This window comes from Hypanus sabinus, chromosome 17 (assembly GCF_030144855.1).
Source record: "Hypanus sabinus isolate sHypSab1 chromosome 17, sHypSab1.hap1, whole genome shotgun sequence".
Lineage (NCBI taxonomy): Eukaryota > Metazoa > Chordata > Chondrichthyes > Myliobatiformes > Dasyatidae > Hypanus > Hypanus sabinus.
Genome location: NC_082722.1, coordinates 70,677,495 through 70,686,772, shown reverse-complemented (window position 1 = coordinate 70,686,772; position 9,278 = coordinate 70,677,495).

Sequence of the window (9,278 nt, the reverse complement as noted above, 5' to 3'; positions counted from 1 at the left end):
TCACCCCTCCCCACTGATCTCCCTCCTGACACTTATCCTTACAAGCAGAGCAAGTACCTCACCTGCTCCTACACCTTCTCCCTCACTACCATTCAGGCCCTAAACAGTCCTTCCAGGTGAGGCGACACTTCACCTGTGAGTCTGTTGGGGTCATACACTGTGTTTGGTGCTCCCGGTGTGGTCTCCTGCATATCGGTGAGACCACACATAGATTGGGAGACCGCTTCGCTGAACACCTACACTCTGCCCACCAGAAGAAGTGGGTTTTCCTGATGGCCACCCATTTTAATTCCACTTCTCATTCCCTGCTGTCTACTATCTACTGTCACAATGAGGCCACACTCAGGTTCGAGGAACAACACCTTATATTCCGTCTGGGTAGCCTCCAACCTGATGGCATGAACATTGATTTCTTGAATGTCTGGTAATGCCCCCCCACTCCACCTTTTCCCTCTCCCACCTGATCTCCTTGCCTGCCCATTGCCTCCCTCTGGTGCTCCTCCCCCTTTTCTTTCTCCCATGGCCTTCTGTCCTCTCCTATTAGATTTTTCTTCTCCAGCCCTGGTTCTCTTTCACCAATCAAATTCACAGCTCTTTACTTCATCCCTCCCTCTTCAGGTTTCACCTCTCACCTTGTGTTTCTCACTCCCCTCCCCGCACCTTTTAAATCTACCCCTCAGCTTTTTTTCTCCAGTTCTGATGAAGAGTCTCGGGCCAAAATATCAACTCTACTGTTTTCCATACATGTCTCCTGGCCTGTTGAGTTCCTCCAACATTTTGTGTGTGTTGCCCTAATTATTAATGTTCTGCATCACTGTGACAACTTGCGCTAAAATGGACGGCACTCTTTTTGTTATAACTGTGTTCTTCCTGGTAAAAACTATGTGTAATTCATGTCTAATTTATGTTCTTCTTGTGAATGCTGCTTATCTGATACTGTTTGTTCCTTCTCCTCATGATTGTGTGAGTTTCCTCTCACATATATACATAGGTAAGGTGCCTAAGATTTTTGCTCAGTACTGTATTTGTCAACATGGGGTGGAGAGTGAGTTTGTAAATCTGATGGGAGCAAAGGGTGTTGGGAATGGTAATGGTCGAGTACCATGGGAGGACTGTGGAACTGGTGGTAGTGAAGGAATTCTCGGGTGGAGGTAGCACGGGTGCAACCTCGTCCACCCCGAGACACCAGGCACAGTCATTTGATTCCAAACAATTGCTTTAAAGATCATTACAGAATGTCTCCCTGGTGCTTCCTGCTCCCTCCCCATTCTCTTCCCCTATTCCCAACCATGGTTCACCTCTTCCTGCCCCCATCCCACTCTCAGTCCACAGTAGAGACCCATATCAGAATCAGGTTTATCGTCACTCACATGTCATTAAATTTGTGTTTCTTTTGCAGCAGCGGTACAGTGAAATACATAAAATTACCACAGTACTGCACAAAAGTCTTAGGCACCTTTGGTACACTATATATTTGTGGCTAAGACTTTTGCACAGTGCTGATTGAGTTATGATTAATAAGTTGTGGGCATGTTATGTTGCCACTGGAAGCATGGCGACAGTTGTTGGCTGCCCAGCACATTCTTGGACTGTGTATATCGTTGATGCATTTCATTGTTTACATACACATGTGACAAATAAAGCTAATCTTTAAATCTTTACACTCGAGTTTGACTTTGATTTTGGTTCATTTCTCATCAGTGGTAACCACCTCTTTCCCCCAGGATGTTATGTTCGAGCTCAGGTACTTGCAGGTAATTGTGACCAGAGGTGTGAATATCAACAGTAAGTGATCAATCAAGTGTCATTGCCTGCCATTTCTGTGGTCCAAATGTTACTTGCCACTTACCAGCTCATACCTGTTATCTAGGTCTTGCTTCAGATAGACTTGTTCATCTCATTTTCCTTTTGCGATGTGAATGGGTGTGAACCTTGCACAATCATACATGGACATCTCCACTTCTGATGGAAGTGAAGAAGCAGCTGAATGTAGCTGAGGCTTGTACACTGCCCTGGGGAATTCCGGCAGCAAAATCCTGGCATGATTAGCCACTAACCACAACTGCCTGACATTGGAGAGACTTCCCTTCGGTTTCAGGTTTACCAGAGCTCCTTGATGCCTTCCTCTGTCCCACGCTCTGAGCCCGTACTCATTGGAGTTTAGAAGAATGAGGAGTTATCTCACTGAAACCTGTTGAAGCTTAGATAGAGTGGACATGGAGAGGATGTTTTTACTGTGGGCGAGTCTAGAACCAGAGGGAACAAACTCAGAAAACAAGAACATCCCTTTAGAACAGAGATGAAGTAGAATTTCCTCAGACAGAGGGTGATGAAACTGTGCAACTTTTTGCCACAAATGGCTGTGGAGGCAAAGTGTTTGGGTATACTTAAAGAGTAAGGTTGGTTGGTGGGTTCTTTATTAGTCAGGATGTCAAAGGTTGTGGGGAGTAGACGGAAGAATGAGATTGAGAGGGATAATAAATCAACTATGATAGAATGTTAGAGCAGACTCGATGGGCTGAATGGCCTAATTCTGCTGCTATGTCTTATGTTTCCATGACTGCAAGGGGCAGTCCCTCTGTAGTTCAGCTCCTTGATCCACAATACTAAGGGCCCTGTGTGCACAATGCTCCTGATAAATAATTGTTGTAATTGTGACCAGAGGTGCGAAAGGTACTGGAATACCAGGCTCTAACTCGATCAGGCTGTTGCCTGGTTCCCCTAGTCTTTCCTGTATATTTCTTTGTAAATAGAAAAGATTCTGCAGATGCTAGTGATCCTTAGCAACACACACACACACACACACACACACACACACACACACACACACACAATGCTGGAGGAGCTCCATTGTTCATTGCCACCTCGTGATATCAAGTGGAATGAGTGCAATTGGCTGAAGACTGTCCTATGTATTGGTGGAGTTTTCAGAAGGAAGCCAAGGTGAGTCTACTCAGCACTCAGCCTGGACAATAAGGAGTGCTTCAGTCTTGTGTTTCACACTCACTCTGTTATTGAGGTTGAGGGTGGCATCTCCTTTTTCTTTTTTTTAGGGCCCTTAGCCCCCAGTGGAGCCTAGGCCATTGATGACCTCTTGCCTCCATCGTATGAAGTCAATGGTATGGTTGGAGTTCATCAATGTTTCTGTAATCTATTGCATCCACTGTACAGGAGATTGGCCTGTACAGCTTCACCAGAGCCATGTTAGCTGGCCTTAACCACTTCCGCCTCTCACAACAGGTAGATTAGGTTTGGACTTTGAGAGGCATTTCCTCCTCTATGAGCTGTTTAATTGTCCATCACCCTTTGTGACTAGATACCGCAATGTTTTAATCTCATCTTGCATCTACATGATGGTGTTCAAATCATCCCACAAACTTTCTACCCAGTGAATTGTTTTGCCACCGTAGATGTTGGTATAGGTATTGTGAGTACATCAAGCTCCCACAAACACCAATGCCATGGTAACTAGTTTTGGTGACCTAGGTTGATGATTAAGTATTGTCCAGGACACTGAGGATAGCCATCCCAATCTGCCTGTCAGGACAAAGGATCTCGACCCGAAACGTTGACTGCTCCTTTCAATGGATGCTGCCCGACCTGCTGAGTTCATCCAGCTTTTTTGTACGTCTTGATTTGACCACAGCATCTGCAGTGTACTTTGTGTTGATCATGTCTGCAGGGCTGGGATAGGGACTGAAGGTTGGAGGTGGGATGTCTGTGAGTGTGAGACACCAGGGCTAAGGACTGGAGGCCCAGAGGCAGCCTGACCAGGGGTTGGAGGCTTGACTGTATGTGTGAAGGGTTGGGTAGGTGAGTAGGAGTCTGATAAAGGGACTTATTTTGCTGCTGGTTTTTATTCTGTTGTTATTGTTGATGTTTGTATTGTCTGCTAAACATTGTGAGCATGCTGTGTTGGAGCCGGAATGTGTGACTGCACTTGTAGACTTCCCCCAGCACACCCTTAGGTGGGGTTTACTGCTAATTTCACTGCATGTTTAAATGTACATGTGATAAATGGATCTGAAATCTGAATCTGTCTGACAGACTAGATGGTTTAAACTTCCTTTTTGAGACATTACATAGAATCTGTGAAATGTCACGGAAAGGAGGACAGTTGTCCCATGACACCTATACCAGCTCCTGGAGTTATCCCACAGCCTCATTCTTTCTCTCTAACCGTGAAATTTATTCTCTTTTAATCTCAGTCTCAATCTTTGACACCTTTGATTGACACTAACAATTAAACACTATGTCTGTAGGCATTGCCGCGGTGCCAAACTGTCGGATCAGCCTGTTTTCGAGTTTCTGAAGTGGGACGTGAATATGCAACCTTTTGAAACAGAACAGAAAGTGGCCAGGAGATGGGCAAGATTATTTTCTGCAACTCATTTCAGTGGCCACTCACCTCAGAAAAAAAGTCAACAGGGTAAGTAACTATGGAGCACATCATGACAGCTCCCAAGAGAAGTTCAAGTTTCTTGTCGTGGGGATACATCTGCAGGGCACAAATGCCATAAGACCACAAGATACAGGAGCAAGATTAGGCTACTTCAGTCGCTCTGCCATTTCATTATGGCTGATCCATTTCCCTCTCAGCCCCATTCTCCTGCCAGATGCTTCAGTGTTTTGTATGTGATACACTGGACTTCCAGCATCTGCAGAATCTCTTGTATAAGGATAGGAAAGGTCTAGAAGGATATAGACCAAATGCCAGCAAATGTGATGACCCTGGATGGATATCTTGGCATGGGCTCGTAAGACCAAATAAAGTAGCTGGGTTTCTACCACAATTCAATAGTTTCACAATCGCCTTCAGTGTTAAAGTGAGACATGTATCTTAATATTGCTGCTCACAATCTCAAGGCATTTTACAGGACTTTACAGGCAGTGAGGTATCTCTGATTTGTTCTTTGTTGCAGTGTAACAAACACATTATCCACACCACACACAGCAAATTCCTGTAGCCAATATGTAACCATAAAATCATAAGACATAGGACCAGAATTAGGCCATTCAGCCCTTTTTCTCTGCTCCACCATTCCATCATGGCTGATTTATTACCCCTCTCTACCCTATTCTCCTGCCTTCTCCCCATAATCTTTGACACCTTTACTAATCAAGAACCTATCAACCTCTGCTTTAAATAAGCCTGACAACTTAAATTCCACAGCTGTCTGTGGCAATGAATTCCACAAATTCACCACTCTGTAGCTAAAGAAATTCCTCCTCATTTCTGTTCTAAAGGGATGTCCTTGTACTCTGACAGTAGACTCCACTATAGGAAACATCCTCTCCATGTTCGCTACAACATTCCTGTGGATCCTCTCCCATGCCAGCATATACTTTCTTTGATAAGGGGGTCCAAAGTTGCTCACAACACATCCAATGCAGTCTGACCCATTAGGGCCTGTTTCCATGCTGTCTGACTCTATTTTCCTGCAAACTGCTTTCCACTGACTAATATCTTCCTATGTTGCAACAAAGAACACAAAGTATCGTGGTGGGTGTAAAGTACTTTGGGATGGCTTGAAAGGGATATGAAAGTTGCCATAAAAATGCAAGAACTTCTCATTAGTTAACACGCTGCCTGGGATTGTACAAGTACAAAATTCTCTAGACATAGAGTCATAGAAAAGTACAACACATAACAGGCCCTTCGGCCCATGTGTTCCATCTCAAACCATTTAAACTGCACACTCCCATTGACCTGCACGGGGACCATAGCAATTCCATACTCTACCATCTATGTATCTACCCAAACCACTCTTAAATGTTGAAATTGAGCTCGCATGCACCACTTGTGCTGGCAGCTCATATCACACTCTCACAACTCTCTGAGTGAAGACGTTTCAGACAGACAGACAGACATACTTTATTGATCCCGAGGAAAATTGGCTTTCGTTACAGCCACACCAACCAGGAATAGTGTAGAAATATAGCAATATAAAACCATAAATAATTAAATAATAATAAGTTAATCATGCCAAGTGGAAATAAGTCCAGGACCAGCCTATTGGCTCAGGGTATCTGACACTCTGAGGGAGGAGTTGTAAAGTTTGATGGCCACAGGCAGGAATGACTTCCTATGACACTCAGTGTTGCATCTCGGTGGAATGAGTCTCTGGCTGAATGTACTCCTGTGCTTCACCAGTACATTATGGAGTGGATGTGAGTCATTGTCCAAGATGGCATGCAACTTGGACAGCATCCTCTTTTCAGACACCACCGTCAGAGAGTCTCCTCATGTTCTCCTCATGTTCCCCTCAAATGTTTCACCTTTCACCCTTAACTGATGATCCCCATCTTACTACTGTTTGCTATCCAATGACTCTTCTGGATTCACCCTTCACTGGATAGTGAATACTTTGGGATAAACTTGAGAACATGCAAATTGAATCTTCCAATAAATCATCCGAGGAATTCTTAGCTTACACCCTGCTACAGAGCAGATCATGTTGTTTTTCCGAGTGCTAATGCAAGCAATGGAATTCCAAGCTCTTTAGTTTTCTCAGGATATCCTTTTCTCAGAGGCCTACAGGCAGTTTAAACCAAAGGGTGATGTCAGCTACCTGAAATATGGCCATCTGAGAACTCAATTTGTTTTAAAAATAAACATCCTACATAAGAAGTTCTTGTCAGTGTCAAAAATAGTGCAGTGGGCACCTCTCCCTAGTCTTGTGGTAGGGAACTATAAGTTCAAGTCCAACTCCTGAGATTTGTGTGCAAAAATTTAGACTGTTGCTCATGACAGTACTAAGGGAGAGGTGTTGTCATTAAGGAGAATGATTAATCAAAGACATGGAGGATCTCTGATGTACCTGTAAAATTTCTGTTGTTGAACTTCAAAGCAGATCACAAGAATCACAAGAATTTTTAATAGTGCCCTTGGCAATCATTATTCCCTAAACACAAATCACTCGGACCAGAGGGCAAAGCCTCAGAACAGAAAGGCATCCCTTGAGAATAGAGATGAGGGGGAAATTTCTTTAGCCAGAGGGTGGTAAATCTGTGGAATTCATTGCCACGGATGGCCGGGAACTAAGTAATTGGGTTCAAATGAAGGTTGATAGGTTCTCAATAAGAAGGGTATCAACGGTTATGGGGAGAAGGCTGAAGAATGAGGTTGAAAGAAATAATAAATCAGCCATAATGAAATGCAGAGCAGATTCAATGGGCCAAATATTCTGCTCCTATGTATATGGTTTTAACATTGGCTGTGGGAGCTTGCGGTGTGTGGTGAGGCCAGGGCACTTCCTACACCACAATGATACCCACACTACAGAAATACTTCCCTGGCTGTAAAGTCCTGTTAAATGCCTTGAGAGTGTGAGCAGCAATATCGAAATGCACTCTTACTCATAACACTGAAGGGGAACATGCAGCTATTGGATTATCATAGAAATCCAACTGGGCCATTAAGGCTTTGAGATATGGAAAACTGCTCTTCTTACCCATTCTGGTTTATCAATGACTCCAGCCAATGTGTTGGGAATTTATTGTTGCAACATGCAACAAAAGTAACATTCAACTATCATAAAAAAATTTTAAAAAACATGAAAATGAAGTTAGAGGTTAAATACAAACATGGAATACTATGGATTGGAGGGCACACCTTATGAGAATAGGTTGAGCATTCTTGGCCTCTTCTCCTTGGAGCAACAGAGGATGAGAGGTGAATCAGAATCAGAATCAGGTTTATTATCACCGGCATATGTGAATAAGGTAGCTTGATTAATTTTATTCCTCCTGTTCTTGCTTGTTTTGCACCAAAACTTCTCTTGCCCCACTTCAAAAGTCCATAATTGATATCCCAACATATCCTTTCATTTGCTGTATCACTTTTCCAAGTCAATTGGTCGGAGAGGAGGAAGTTTGTTAAAACCTTTTGGATGGTGCTTGACCATTTGGCAATACTTAAAAAGGTTGACTTGCGGAAGTAAAATGAGAAGTAGGTCATTTTATTAATACCCTTAGAAGCCTTATTCATGGAATCTCCAAGGAATCAGTACAGTTGGCAACTCTCGAACTCTTAACTGCTGCACCCATCAGCCGTTCAGGCTTTAACCCATTTTGGACACAATTAAAGAGACAGTAAAATTGTCAAATCAAACCCGATTTTGTGGATTTTACAGTTTGCATTAAGCATTCAAAATTAAGCTGCATTTGGATCCATCTTCTCCCTGGTGTCCATGTGCCAACTTTGATCTAATGGGGGTGGAGGTCTGAATGGGCAGTTTGCCCTCTCTGACACTGAAAACAGAAGATTGGGGAACTTTAATGATGCACATCAGACTAAATGCATCTACACCACAGCTGGTGCACAGCTGAAAGTGCGTTCAACCAGCATCTCTCGCTAATCGGTTTTGGCCTAATTTTGATTTGAGAGAATTCAAATCCAAATTATACATATTTCATCAACAGAAAGCCAAAGCCACTTGGGATTATCATGAATGATATGTTGTTCCAGGCCTGTTATTTATTCAAGAAAGCCCTTTGTAAGCTAATTTATGTAGTTTTATTAATACCCCTAAAGGTATATTGAAAACTCTGTCTGTTCTCACTGTAGATTAGAATAAGAGGGATCACATTGAAAGCTCTTGAATATTGAAAAGCAAGGGTTTTCAACCTTTTTTTATGCCACGGACCAGTACCGTTAAGCAAGGAATCCATGTAACCCAGGTTGGAAACCCCTGCATAGAAAAGATGTAGAGAGGATATTTCCTATTGTGCTTGAGTCTTTCTATTCTAGCATAGCTTCAGAATAGAAAGATGTCCCTTTCAAAGAGAGATGATGAGGGATTTCTTTATCCAGAGAGTGGTGAATCTGTGGAATTCATTACCAGATGGCTGTGAGTCCACGTCATTTGGAACATTTAAAGCAGAGTTGATAGGTTCTTGATTAGTAAGAGTGTCAATAGTTATGGGGAGAAGGCAGGAGAATAGAGTCGAGAAGGAAAATAAATTAGCCATAATTGAATAGCAGAACAGACTCAATGGGACAAATGGCCCATTCTGCTCTTATAAATTATGGTCATATGGTCTAAGCCTCTAAGGTTTGCAATTCAATATATCCAATTCTAGTTACCATGAGTCTTTTCCAAATAAAAACTTCATTTCACCTGCAGAAATGTAACTATTGGCAACCACTGCCCTTGCTTCAACTGTTGATAACTCCAACCTTCAGACCATGGCCACAGACTTGCAGACATTGGGGGTCCATCCTCCAGACCTGCCAACCCGGGGGCTTCACTGACATTGGGACTACACCTGGGCTC